Source organism: Cryptomeria japonica, chromosome 2 (genome assembly GCF_030272615.1).
Source record: "Cryptomeria japonica chromosome 2, Sugi_1.0, whole genome shotgun sequence".
NCBI lineage: Eukaryota > Viridiplantae > Streptophyta > Pinopsida > Cupressales > Cupressaceae > Cryptomeria > Cryptomeria japonica.
This window is the reverse complement of record NC_081406.1, coordinates 672,673,133-672,686,630: the sequence shown is the minus strand read 5'-3', so window position 1 is coordinate 672,686,630 and position 13,498 is coordinate 672,673,133. Positions and strand designations below refer to the sequence as shown.

Here is a 13,498-nt window from a genome sequence, read left to right as displayed (position 1 = left end):
AATTATAATAATATATAATTCTAATTCTATATTAAGATTATAAATATTTCAACTTAATTTTAATTATAAAAATTAAATCCACAAAACCATTTTTTCTTGTGTTCAAGCATAAAGAAAACGTCTTGAAAAAACGTACCCAAGTAAATTATGATTATTGGTAATTAGTATATACATTCATACATATTTTAATATAATAATAATAATAATAATATATTACAATATAATAATAATAAAATATAATATAATAATAATAATAAAATATAATATGTCCAAGGGGTTGAGCTTAACTGTTAAAACACTGGTTCTCACATGTGAAGTGAAATTGTAAGCTGTGATCTTTTTTGGATTTACAGATGAAATAAATTTAAACACTTAAAAAAGAAAGATCCTTCTACATCTCATAATATATATATAATTAAAAATATCAAACATATTTAAAACTTAATAAAAAATAATAGTATACTTTATCTTTATCAATGAAAGTGGCTTAAACATATTTAAAACTTAATCAAAAAATATATAACATGTTCTTACTTTTGTATTTTATAAAATATATATATATAAAACAAATTATACATACCTTCATTTATAGAGAATTAACTAAATAATTAACCATTAATTGCACTTATTCTTTACATGTCATAGTGTCATAGTAGACAATTAATATAAAATAGATTAGTAAATTTCTTAGCCGAAAAATAATAATTGATTTATTCAAGTCAAGATTATTGTCCACACAAATAAATAAGATTTATTACTACCTACTAAAATTATTACAAACACTCAAATAATAATTATAATTATAAAGAGTTTTATTTTTAACTATTAATTGCTTTTTCTTGAGAATAACATTTGTAAAATAAAAATAATAATTTAAAAAAAAAAGATTCATTTTTATGAGATTAAAAAATTAAGCACTAAGAAAAGAAAGATCCTTCTTCATCTCATAATATATATGCAAAAATATTACACATATTTAAAACTTAATCCAACAAATATACAATAACATGCATACAATTATTTATATTTTTTTACTTTCTTATTTCATACAATATATTTATACATAAATTATAGTTTTATATTAAAATCAATAATTAATATTATATTTCTACATAACTTCACATACACTTTATTCATTTACAGAGTTCCAATTACATGGGTGTAAGAAAAATCTTTGACCTAATCTATTAGCCATGCACAATTAAAGAGCTTTGGCATCTATCAAGGTGAAATGTTCCTTTCTCTCATCAAATTCCAGATGCTCTCAACAAGCTTTGTGCTGCCATGAAAGCTCCTTGCATGGCAGACCTGCAACATGCATATAATGCCTTTAAGTCTAAGGAATTAATATAATTTTCTTTAAGAGAGGCAAGATGATGAGTACCTTGCAAGTAAGGGTGTGAGTGATTCTATCATGAGTGGTGAAAGAGGATGCAGTAAGCACTTGCAAGCCTTGCTCTTCAACAGAAGCTATAAGCTTAGACAACACCATGTCATCTATTCTTGTATCAGTTGTGATTAAAACATCCAAACACACATGGCTTACATTCACAATTGGAAAATCCTTCTCATCTAACTTGTAAAAGCAGCTTTTCTGCACTCCCTTCATTTTCATGTCTGCCTTTTTCTTGTTAAGCCCATCCACCTATCCTTTTAGATGGGAAAAGTAGTCTGTAGCTTTCCATAGAAGCTCACTGGTTGAGCTTTTTCTCTGTTGTACCTCATTAACCAAAGAAACTCAGTAAATGTAATAAATAAAGCAGTAGTTCTCTTTTGCATTTAACACTCTCCAACCACCATTCTTATAACATAATCTATGAAATAAAACATCTAAAAACTGAAAAAAATAGTTATCTAATCATATAGATTACAATGCTACAAATGTTCAGCATACAGAAAAATGTGCTGTGTCTATAGCAACTTAATGAGTAGTAGACATATGATTTCTATTGTGTGAGTTTTTTTTTCAATTGATCAAACTTCATGATCTATCATTGTCAGGAAGAAGAGAGCAAGAGAAGAGAAAAAATCATGGATCATAAAGTTTGATCCAAAATCTGAAGAAAAAAACTCAGTTGATTCAAAAAGCTATGTACATTATCTGATCATATAGATTACAATGGTACAGATGTTTACGTGTGTTATTTTCATAGCAATTTAATGAATATAGATATATGATTTCTATAGTTTATGATGTTAATATACATAGTTTCTGGAATCAACTGTGTGAAGTTTTGGATCAAACTCCATGATCCATAGTCAGGAAGAAGAGAGCAGGACAAGAGAAAAGAATCATGGATCATAAAGTTTGATCCAAAATTTGAAGAAAAAAACTCACACAGTTGATTCAAAAAGCTATCTACATTATCTTAGTGAATAGTTCAAAATCTCAGTTACATAAATCAAATGTTTTGTTTATATATATAAAACAAAAAATTTCATTGAATGGTTGACAAAAATCTAATCAAAAATCAAATCTTGCTGACTATAAAAAACCATAATTCTTAAGACAAGATATCTCATCCACCCATTATATATACACATTAAATACTAAAATTGAATGGCTGACAAAAATCTTATTTGAAATCATTATGACTCCAAAAAAATCTTATCAAAGATCAGATCTTGCTGACTTTAAAAACTCATAAACCTTAAATTTAAGGCAAAGGAAGTGATATCTCATCTACTCATTAAAAAACATAACAAATAGCTGAACATGCATATATTAAAACTCAAAAGTATTTTGGAGAATAAAAATGGAAGAGAGATCAAGAGATGTGATTACAGATATGTAACTTACCATGTTCTTCTTATTTTTTCATGTTCTTTGAATTTAATATGCACTCTTTTATTCTGATGATGGATCACGGAATGTGATCTGAAATGTTGATGCAAAAGTCACACATAATCAAATCTGGAAATAGCAAATCTATTAACCCAAATGATGTTTTGGAGAATGAAAAAGAAAGAGAGATCAAGAGATATGATTACAGATATTATCATGTTCTTCTCATTTTCATATGTTCTTTTAATTTAACACACACTCTTTCATTCTGATGATAGATTACATCAGATTACAGAATGTGATCCGGAACATTTATATAAAACTCTCGCACAATCGAATTCAGAAATAGCAAATCTATTAACCTAAATGATATTTTAGAAAATGAAAAAGAAAGAAAAATAAAAAAATATGATATACCTTCTCATTCTCTGGTGGTAGTAGAGATTTTAGCTCTGACAAGAAGGATATCATACGCCTTCTCGTTGTCCTCTCTGTTCCACTGTTAATACTTTTCTTATCCTTATCCACATCCCCACCATGCTCATTTTCCTTTAGAATATGGAAGCCTTTATTGCAGTCCAATGAGTGTTGCCTTATAATATCATATAAATCTCCACCCTCCCCATTCTCAACTGGCAAAAATGCAGGAAACAAATCAGAAAAATCATTCATTCTTTTTCTGTCCTTGACAACATTTACAAGCAACAAATGACTATATAGGATCCAGAAATATACCCAATCTGGTAAAATCATATGTCTTGCTCAATCTTCAAGGAATATTAGAATAATAAACTCAGTAATTTAAAAGTCTAGATATACTTATCATACAGGTCTACTTCATTCAACTTGCCCATGTCTAAAGATATTATTATTAAAGTTTTTATGGAGTGGCCCTTCTCTCTTCCAGTTGATTTAATAATGACTGAAAACTGCAACTTGAGCATTTAAATACTAAAGAAATTTATGATCCTTTGCCTTTGTGAGGAATGGTGGGGTGCATAAATGTCAACAAAGCTAAACTACCAACTAAAGATTGGACATTAACCGAGTGGATTATCAGTAAAAAAATGAAGATGCATTGAATATGGGTAGATTTGTTTCCCACAACGACAGAGACTTGAAAACCACATGCATGTTTACTTAAAAAATAATTAAATTTGGGCTGTGATTGAGAAAGAAGAATTAAAAAACTTTGGGCAAGAAAAGTATATATTGCTTTGTTTGAATATAATAAAAAAATATTCAAATTTGGACGGTGAATGATCCATATCTAAGAAAATGAGAGAAGCAAGTATATAATAGTGTGAGGAAATTAAAAAAAAAAAATTAATAAAAGTTTAAGATCTAAAGTTAGGGTTGAAATATAAAATGTAAAATTGAATTGACAGATGGTAAATAAATAAAATATGATATCTAAGTTGAAATTTACATCATATCGTCATACTTTCTATACTTATGCATTGCTGACATCATGAGATGGATTATTGACATCATCTATTAAAATTTAGACCCCTCTCCATTTGTTAGACCGCTTTCCATTTGTTCTTTTTATTTTGAAACTACAGTTTGGAAGATCATAACTTGGTCACTCAAACTCGAAATCATGTACATAATTTTTTTCATTTGGGTGGAATTTTACATGGCTTGTAGTAATATTAATTTATTTTTAATTTTAATTTTATCAAAGATTTTTATTGTTCAGTCATGCTTTTTGAAGTTTCAATCATTTCAAACATATCAAACATTTCAATCCCACATTTGACCATACGCAAAAGAACTATATAAGAATGGAAATAAAAAGGAAAGAAAAAGTGTTAATGGATTAGATAGGTACCAACTCACATCAACTTAGATGAGAAACTGGAAGAGGGATGATACCTAAAGAGGAGTGGGAAGATAGAAAATGTAGACATTGCATTCAAGGAGTAGTGGAGCGAAAATGACATTGCATTATGGAGTGTCCACTCTACAAGGATATTTGGATCAACTATATTGAGATACTAAATGTAAACACCTTGAGTAATCTATTTGAAGAAGAAAAGATAACAAGGGTTGTAGACTTGCTAATCAAGATACACAGTAAAAGATTCGAGATGTAGAAAGAAAAGGAGGGTTAGCAGGACAGTGTTTTGGGCTTTGCATGCTTTTCTTTGTTGGTTATCCATGTATCCCATAGACTGTTTGGCTTCGTAGACATTATTAAAAACATTCATTCATTCAATCGTTTATAATTTTCACAAACAAACTCTTTGTTAAATGTTATTGTTCTTGAAAATTTGTTTTTTCAAAATCTACACAATGATATAAATTTTTAATTCTTGTTTTATAAGGACATAATACTTTTGATATTTTGACCACTTTTAATTTTTAATATTTTCAAATCTGCCACAGGATAGATTTGAAGGTCTGGTTTTGAAAATTCAGAAACTCTTGCAGTGGGCTACCTGGACAGCTTTACGGCAGATCTGAACATCACTGCGGTAATCAGTTTCAAAAGTTGGCCAGAATATTGCCCCAGGACACTAGACTGAGTCTCAAAACAGGAGACGCTACCTGGACAGCTTTACGGCAGATCTGAACATCAATGCGGTAATCAGTTTCAAAAGTTGGCCAGAATATTGCCCCAGGACACTAGACTGAGTCTCAAAACAGGATACGATAAGCTAATCCAAGAAGCTGTATAGCTTGCTTTTTAATGGGTGAAAAAAAAGGTGTGGTTATTGTTTTATAGAATGGATTTGGGTAGAGTGGTCAAGATATATTAGAAACTCCTCTTGTGAGTAAGGGTTATGTTGAGTTGGACAATCAGAATCAAATAAGAATATATGATGAATTTCGAGATTTGAGAAGAGACGTAGCAGTTAGACATCCTCCTATCGTTTTTGGTTATACAAGCATTCAAACATATCTGTGAGTTTAATTTTTTTAATGATATTAGATTTCTACAATTTACGTATTGTTTTCTGGATTCAATTATGTGACAGTTTTTGTACAAAAATTTCTGATAATGCTTCCTGAATCACCATCATCATAATCTGTGAACCTTCTTCTTATGTACTCTTTCAGATAACAATTCACGAAATATATTTGAAATATTGATACAAAAACTGTCACACAATTCAATCCAAAAACACTAAAATAACTTTTTTTTTATTATCCCTAAGGTTACAGGGAACTTTCTTACCATTCTCTTTATGATTTCAGAAAAGTTTAGTAAACTCTTCTCTTTTGCCATTCAGAAAATGCAACCGATTCAGGGTGTAATGGCCGCCACAACTCAATTCGCATCATGCTCAGCCCATAAAGAGTTCCCTAAATTTTCCTCTCATTACCAGCCGCCTTTTCAAGAGTGCATGGAGACAGTACAAAATTCTCAGATGGAACCCTCTCTAAGGTTTTGGAAGTTGCTATTTCATTTTTAGAATGTATTAATGTATAAGTAATAGTGTATGAGAATAATTTATGAATTGGTGTATTTTAGAAATTGGATAGTCATTTTTAAGGTTTCTGATTTCAATATCTAATATAAAATATCTGAAAAAGAGAGTCTTGATAGATTATCTCTTACAAGAGTTCAGCATTACAAGGAAATGGCTATGCAGCCTCTAAAATGCACCAAACCTCTATCGTAATGTATTTACAATGTATAAAGAATAATAATATTTTGATGCATTCTAGAGACTGCATAGCCACATTACAATATTGTCAGAGCAGTTTTATGATCCCCAGTTGCTGGACACGTGGAGCTAATCAAATCGAATTCAAAATTAGTTACAGCCTCCTGCAATTGAGAGAACTGATTATCATTGCTAGCTGGGACAGTCATTTCCAAAGATTTCTCCAAATGACTATCTAGCTTCTAAAATGTATCCATGAATAATGAATAAATAATAGTATATAAGAATAATTTATGAATTGATGCATTCTATAGACTAAATAGCAATTTCTAAAATACTGGAAACAAAACAGAAGAAGCATTGATTCTTTTTCTGTCCTTCATAACATTTACAAATAAGAAGATACTATGTTGGATTCAGAAATATACCCAATTTAGTAAAATTTGTCTTGCTGAATCTTCATGATATTACAAAACTAGAGTATTGGAATAATATAATCAGCAATTTAAAAGTCTAGATATACTTATCATACCAGTCTACTTCATTCAACTTGCCCACATCTGAAGACATTTCAAAAGTTTTTATGGAGTGGCCCTTCCCTTCCTAACTAGAAGTTGATTTACAATGATTGAACACTGCAACTTGAGCATTTAAATATTAAAGCAAATTATGGTCCTTTGCCCTTCTGAGGAATGGTGGGGTGCATACATGTCAACTAAGTTCAACCACCAACCAAAAATTGGACATTAACGGAGTAGAATATCTGTAAAAAAAGAAGATACATTGCATATGGCTAGATTTGTTTCCAAGAACGACAGACACTTGAAAAAGTTTTAATATAGCCGCATGCAAATTCACTTAAAAACTATTTCCATTCCCCAAGTGTGATAGAGAAAGAATAAAAAAACAGTGGCCGTGGAAAATATGCAAAACTTGTCTGAGAATGGTCCACATATAAGAAAACGATGAGAGGAGAGAAAGAAATATATAATAGTGTGAAATTTAAAAAAAAATTAAAAAAATAATAAAAGTTTAAAATTTAAAGTTAGGATGGGAATATAAAATGTAGAATTGGATTCACAGATTTTAAATAAATAAAATACGATAATTAAGTTAAAATTCAAATGGAGACATTTCTCAAAGATTACTACGTAGTTGGGGTCCTGAAGTGGGGAGGTATTCATTAATCGATTTCGCCAAGTCTTGTTTTTTTTTGGGAACGACGAGAAAGCGGAAGAGTTTGGAGTGGAACAAATGAGATTTCCTATAACATTATGCACCCCTTGTTGCATACAGGAGTAATATTAATTTATGTGTCTTTAAGCATTTTATCATTGACTAATCATCTCTTGACTAGAATACTAACTAGTATACTTATATTAAAAAAATATATGTAAAATATGCCAAGAGATATCTTATAATAGAAGAAAATGTAAAATAAATGTTCTTCTAAAATACTAAACACCAAGAATACAAATCCATTAAAGTCCTGCATGCAAAAAGTTGTGAATCTGGCTGGAGACAAGTGGCAAGGGTTCTATTTTATTTGGAGTAATAAAATAACACCTCCACAAAAGCTGAAACATGACATATTTCATGCATTTACCTGTCATTTGCATGTCAAATTGTTTCAAAAATGGATTTTTGTTTACCGACATTTTGATGTCATTGTAGATGCCTTTTGACATAATAAAGAATGCATGAATTCATCTTAATCTTGTGATAGAGAAAAAAATATCCTTTCATCAATAATCAAATTTAATTAAATATCATTACACTATTTTATTTGCATGCTAATTTCTTAAATAAATAATTACAAATAATATGTATAATATACATTTTTAATAGATCTAACTAACCTTCGTATCCCTCCCTTGATGAGATAATATTTTATTTAAACATTTAAATCACCACTCCTTTAAACTCAAACATTTTTAATAGATATTTACTGTCAATTCTAATATATTAAACTAACTTTTCCTCAAAACATGTAAGGTATCTATTACCTCTAATATAGAATGTTCTTAAAAAGATATATGTTTGAATAAGGTGTATATAATGCACTAGCAATCTACTATCCAATGAAAGACAAATGAAAAAAATATAATATAATATAATCCAAACTTGGCATACAATGTAGGTCTCATTCCTCATTCTCGATTCCAAATAGCTGATCCAGGGTCAAAAGCTAGTAGGGAATTTGTTTCTAAGGTGTAATCCAGTTCTCTTGAGTATAGTACCATTTAGAAGGAAAGATATGCACCTTAACAATTGAGAGCTAAATAGATTCAATGGACTATTCAAATTTTTTATCTCTTTCTATTTGAAGGATTACCTAAGAACTTCAAGTTTACCTATTATTGAGGCATGCAAATATGCTTGACATGACTACGTGTCACATAATAAGAGAGTAGAGCTAAGGTAGATTTCAAATGGTTAACACAATTATAATGATAAGCCTAGCCTCTGTAAACATGAAAAACAAATAGATATAGGTAAGCGATCTAAGATTTATGCAAAATCAAGCACAAGGATCGACACACAGTCATATTGTTTTCTATTCGATTTACTAAAAGATGTTGCACAATGTTTAAATATCAAATATATCCAAGATAATGACATACCTATTCTATATGAGAGTCTTAAATCACACATTAAGTAACATATTAAATCTAGAAAATGCCAATCAATTTTGAATGTTTAACATTTTTTAACCTAAAAATCAAAACTTAATATGTGTGATTTAAACCATCCACTCTATACATCCTCTATGAAAATCACCAACCAAATATATCTGTGACTTACTACCTTCAGTTTCCCTTTGCTTTTGTATTCCCTTCCCAAACACCCTGATGAATGAATGCATTGTTGAATCTCCAATTCATATCATTCTTCCCTTCTATCATAGAGACATATTGATCATGCTACAACTCCCTTCAATTTGAGAAGAATATCTTTGATTTCATGCAGAACTGCGTTTTGAGTTGCCAGAGCGAAATTAGTAATATGGTCAATGCTTATAGAGACTGATTTGCTATACTTATTTTCACTACCAAGGTGTTTCTATTGCATGCAGTTCTCCTTCATAATGAGCTCCCAGATGGACTAGCAAGGGCATATTAATAAAGTTGAGCCCCCTCTGAATATATTTTTCAGATTTGCATTTCCAGATGGCATATTAGATTGGTTGGGTGTTCAATATTTCCTATGGGTTATGCTAGTAGAATACATTGTTGTAGAAAGATTAAGGGAATCACCTTCATCTTAGGTGTTATACTACAGGTTTCATATAGCGTATTGCTAATTGCATATAGTTGATATCGACTGTAGCATACAGTTTGATACAAGTTAAGTTTGTTGCTTAAATGAACTGGCTAAATTTCGATTTCATATGTTATGAAATGAGCTCTGCAAAGAATAACTTATAATGTTTGAGTTTTGGTTTAGAAACCAATCAGCCTCCATAGCATATAAGGTTCAATTCATCAGAGATTATAACAGTCTGATAAACTAATTACAATATGAATATTGGCATATTGGCATATACATATTGTATGCAGGATTTATGGTGATCAAAATATCAAGATTGAGATCAAAATGGCCAACAAACCAATGAGACTCTTGAGTGCAAGGATTAACTAGGTTTAAAGTAGTTTAACTTCCCAAGGTGTGTCCCATTGTTCTCTATCTCATAGGATCCCTAGAGTCAATGTTTTTCTCTCAGATCATTGAGCAATTGACTTAGGAATGACAACTCCAAGAACGAGTGATATTGTGATCTACATACATGAATGTATTATAAGATCTATATATTGTGATCTACATACATGAATGCATTATAAGATTTATATATTGTGATCTACATGCACGAATGCATTCTAAGATCTATATGATATGTTCAAAATTGTGATATTAAGCTAGGATGAAGATAATGAAATGATAAAGATATTAACAAACTACCCTAACATGATATACTAACATGGATATGTTATGATATGAAATACTTCTTAATACTAAAATGCTATTCTAACAAAGAGGCTAAAATGCTTGATATAATTAGACTATAATGTAAATGCATGAAACTTGGATATGGAGAATGAAGAATGTGAGCTCTATTTATAGAGGAAATAGGGTAATGGATGGTTAAGATTCAATAATCTTAACAATGGCTAGGATTGAAAGTTACTCCATCCATGTTTACAATTTTCACCAATGAAATGGTGACGATTGTCAACAAGAGGTGGTTTGAGAGGGGATGCAAGAGGCATTAAATGCCTGAGAAGACATGAGGGTCACCCTAAGAGACTGTGGTTAGGGTTAACCAGTGGATAAAGCTTTTACCCAAAGGGTAAACTCTTGTGCAAGGGTTAATAGGATAACTAGGGTCAAAGCAAGGTTGCATGAATACTCGTACCAGAGACTTGGATGCGTATCTCGCACCGGAAACTTAGTTGGAAACGTCTCCATAGAGAGGAGACTTCCCGCTAACGTATCCACCCGTCTTCCATCATCTCCAAACCAAACAAAAAAAAAGGAAACCTTAAAATGTTAAAAAAAAAAAAAACACAGGCAACAAAATAATCAAAATGTAGTACAAATGGAAAAAAAACAATGCTCAAAACAAATGCAGGTCACAAGGATTTCTTAAAATGTTGCAACAGCCATTACTAAATTATTATTTTATGTTCAATGTCATTATATTTTCAGAATTTCTATAAATTATCAAATTATATTTAAAAAAAATTGGCGTCTCCAAGTACCCACGTCTCCTATTTTGAAAAAATAGCTGTACCAGTACCGGCACCAGTCTCCAAAGTCTCCAAGTACCCCCGTACCCGTGCAACCTTGGGTCAAAGCCATTAGTGCTTGATGAGACCCTTGGGTTAAATGAGGGTTAAGTTAGAGAGAGTCTCTAACCATGTGGTAAGGTTGAGTCAACCATTAATGGTTTGGGAGTCTTTGAGGGTTAACTTGTTGAAGGCATAAAGCCTTTAATGCATTTTGAAGACTTTGGGGGATTTTTGAGAAGTGACTTCTCTGAAGGAATGTGCAAATGTTTAAGAGATGAATTATGCTAATTTAGGATGATTAGAAGAATCTAGAAGGCTCTAGAAGAAGATTAATCATGCAAGTGGATTTGTCAGGAGAGTGCAAGTGGGTGAGGGAAAATAGGTAATTTTGGTAAATTAAAATGATTTAATTTTAGCCAAAAAGGGGATGCAACTTGCATTTGTAGGATTTTGCAAGTGGGGGGATTTTTAATAAATTTTGATTTATTTAAATGCAAAAGGGATTTTAATTAAATGTGAATTTAATCAAAAAGGGGAAAAGGGGATTTTAATTAAATAAATAAGATTTATTCAATTAAATGGCTAAGGGTACTTAATCAAACCTTAGTTTAATTAATAGGTTAGGCTAGAGGAAATGGATTTAATTAAAACTTTAATTTGATTAATAGGCTAATCAGATGAATAGGGATATTAATTAAATCTTAATTTAATTAATTGGAAGAATTAAGAATAATTAAATGAATAAAATTCACTTCATTCATTGTGCAACTTTTAGGTGTCTACATTTTGCCCCTCTTTGAGTTAACGTGTGATCACATGTTGATTTAAAAAAATGCTCAATTTGTCGCTAATTTTTTTTGATTTGATGTTGTCGCCAAAATAGTCGATATGATTCCCTCGATATGGAAAATTGATTTCGATATGATACGTTGATATGATATGATTGGTCGCTATGAAGCTGATATGAGACTAATATGGAGGTTCGATATGATAATGTTGTCTTCAAAATTGTCGATATGATGCCCCAGATATGAAGAATTGATTCGATATGAAAAGTCAATATGATTTTGTCGATATGAAGCTGATATGAGACTGATATGGAGATTCGATATGATAATGCCCCCTTGGGAGATTGTTCATGCATTAAAGGCATGATGATCTCTCGAAATAAGAAGAATATTATATGAAATATAGAAGAGTGGATAGTTGATGACATGCATGGGTTTGATTGGATTGATAAGATTGATAAGATCAGGAATGACATCTCCTGTATAAGACAAAGGTGATCAAAACATCTGGTTTCAGGAACAATATATCCTGTATAAGACATGATCAGAACGTCTAGTTTCAAGAAAGAAACATTTTGTATAAGACATGATAGGTGATAGTACATCTGGTTTCAGGAAAGATGCATCCTTTATAAGATATGTTAGATGATAGTTGGATGTATGATGAAAAAATGAAAGTGAAGAATGATCCCATGCTGATGCAATAAATATGCATATGATGGATGTAATGATGAATACGACTAAATGATGATGATGATGATGATGATATGAAACTAAATGTATGAATGCAACTAATTGTATCAAATGCCACTAAATGATCATTTTAATCTTGTCATTGTCATTTCTGTGAGTCACTTGTTTGTGCTCTTTTTGTCATCAATGAGCTTTTGAAGTGTTGGAAGTTAATACAAACATCGATGGTATAATTGAACCATGATGACCTGAGTATAACTTTCATCATTTTTGATATAGCAAATTGACACAAGCATCGAGGTATAATTGAACCAAGATGCCTTGAGTGTTGTTTGCGTAAAACAGACAAGAGTTGATCATTGCAATGTGCAAAATGGAAAATGTCTGCAATGATATGTGTCCAATCATGTCTCGAGACAAATTTGCACCATATAAATGATCGCCTTATAGACAAAAAACCAAAGAAAATATTAGATTCATTTGTTTCTTCTCTAGCTCAGTGCATCCTTGAGTAGCTCGGGAGATCTAATAGTTCAAAAATTAAGATACAGACAGTCAAAACTTTATGCTAAATATAAACAAATCATAATTTAGAATAGATCATCCATCGTGTTTGTACTTTCGGTGTAGTTGGACAGTGATCTTGTTTGCCAATATGATGGGTATTTTTCACATTGGTCCCCTTAGTATGTTGTGATCCTTGTTCGTTGCTTGTGTTATGAAAGCTAAAGCGAAATGCCCTTACTAAGATCAAGATTTTGCCCCCAGCTATGGACACTTTTCGATGTGGATATATACATTGATCACCAAGCCATGGTGGGATAT

At 30.8% G+C, this 13,498-nt stretch overlaps 1 long non-coding RNA gene across 1 annotated transcript; it reads right to left on the bottom strand.

Moving 5' to 3' along the window:
* Positions 1-1,043: 1,043 nt before the first annotated feature.
* LOC131034034 (uncharacterized) lies at positions 1,044-3,457 on the bottom strand. Its single transcript, XR_009371653.1, has 3 exons — positions 3,203-3,457; positions 1,385-1,711; positions 1,044-1,308 (listed from the first exon to the last, which is right to left on the bottom strand). It is a non-coding gene; the product is annotated as an uncharacterized LOC131034034 (long non-coding RNA).
* Positions 3,458-13,498: the final 10,041 nt, after the last annotated feature.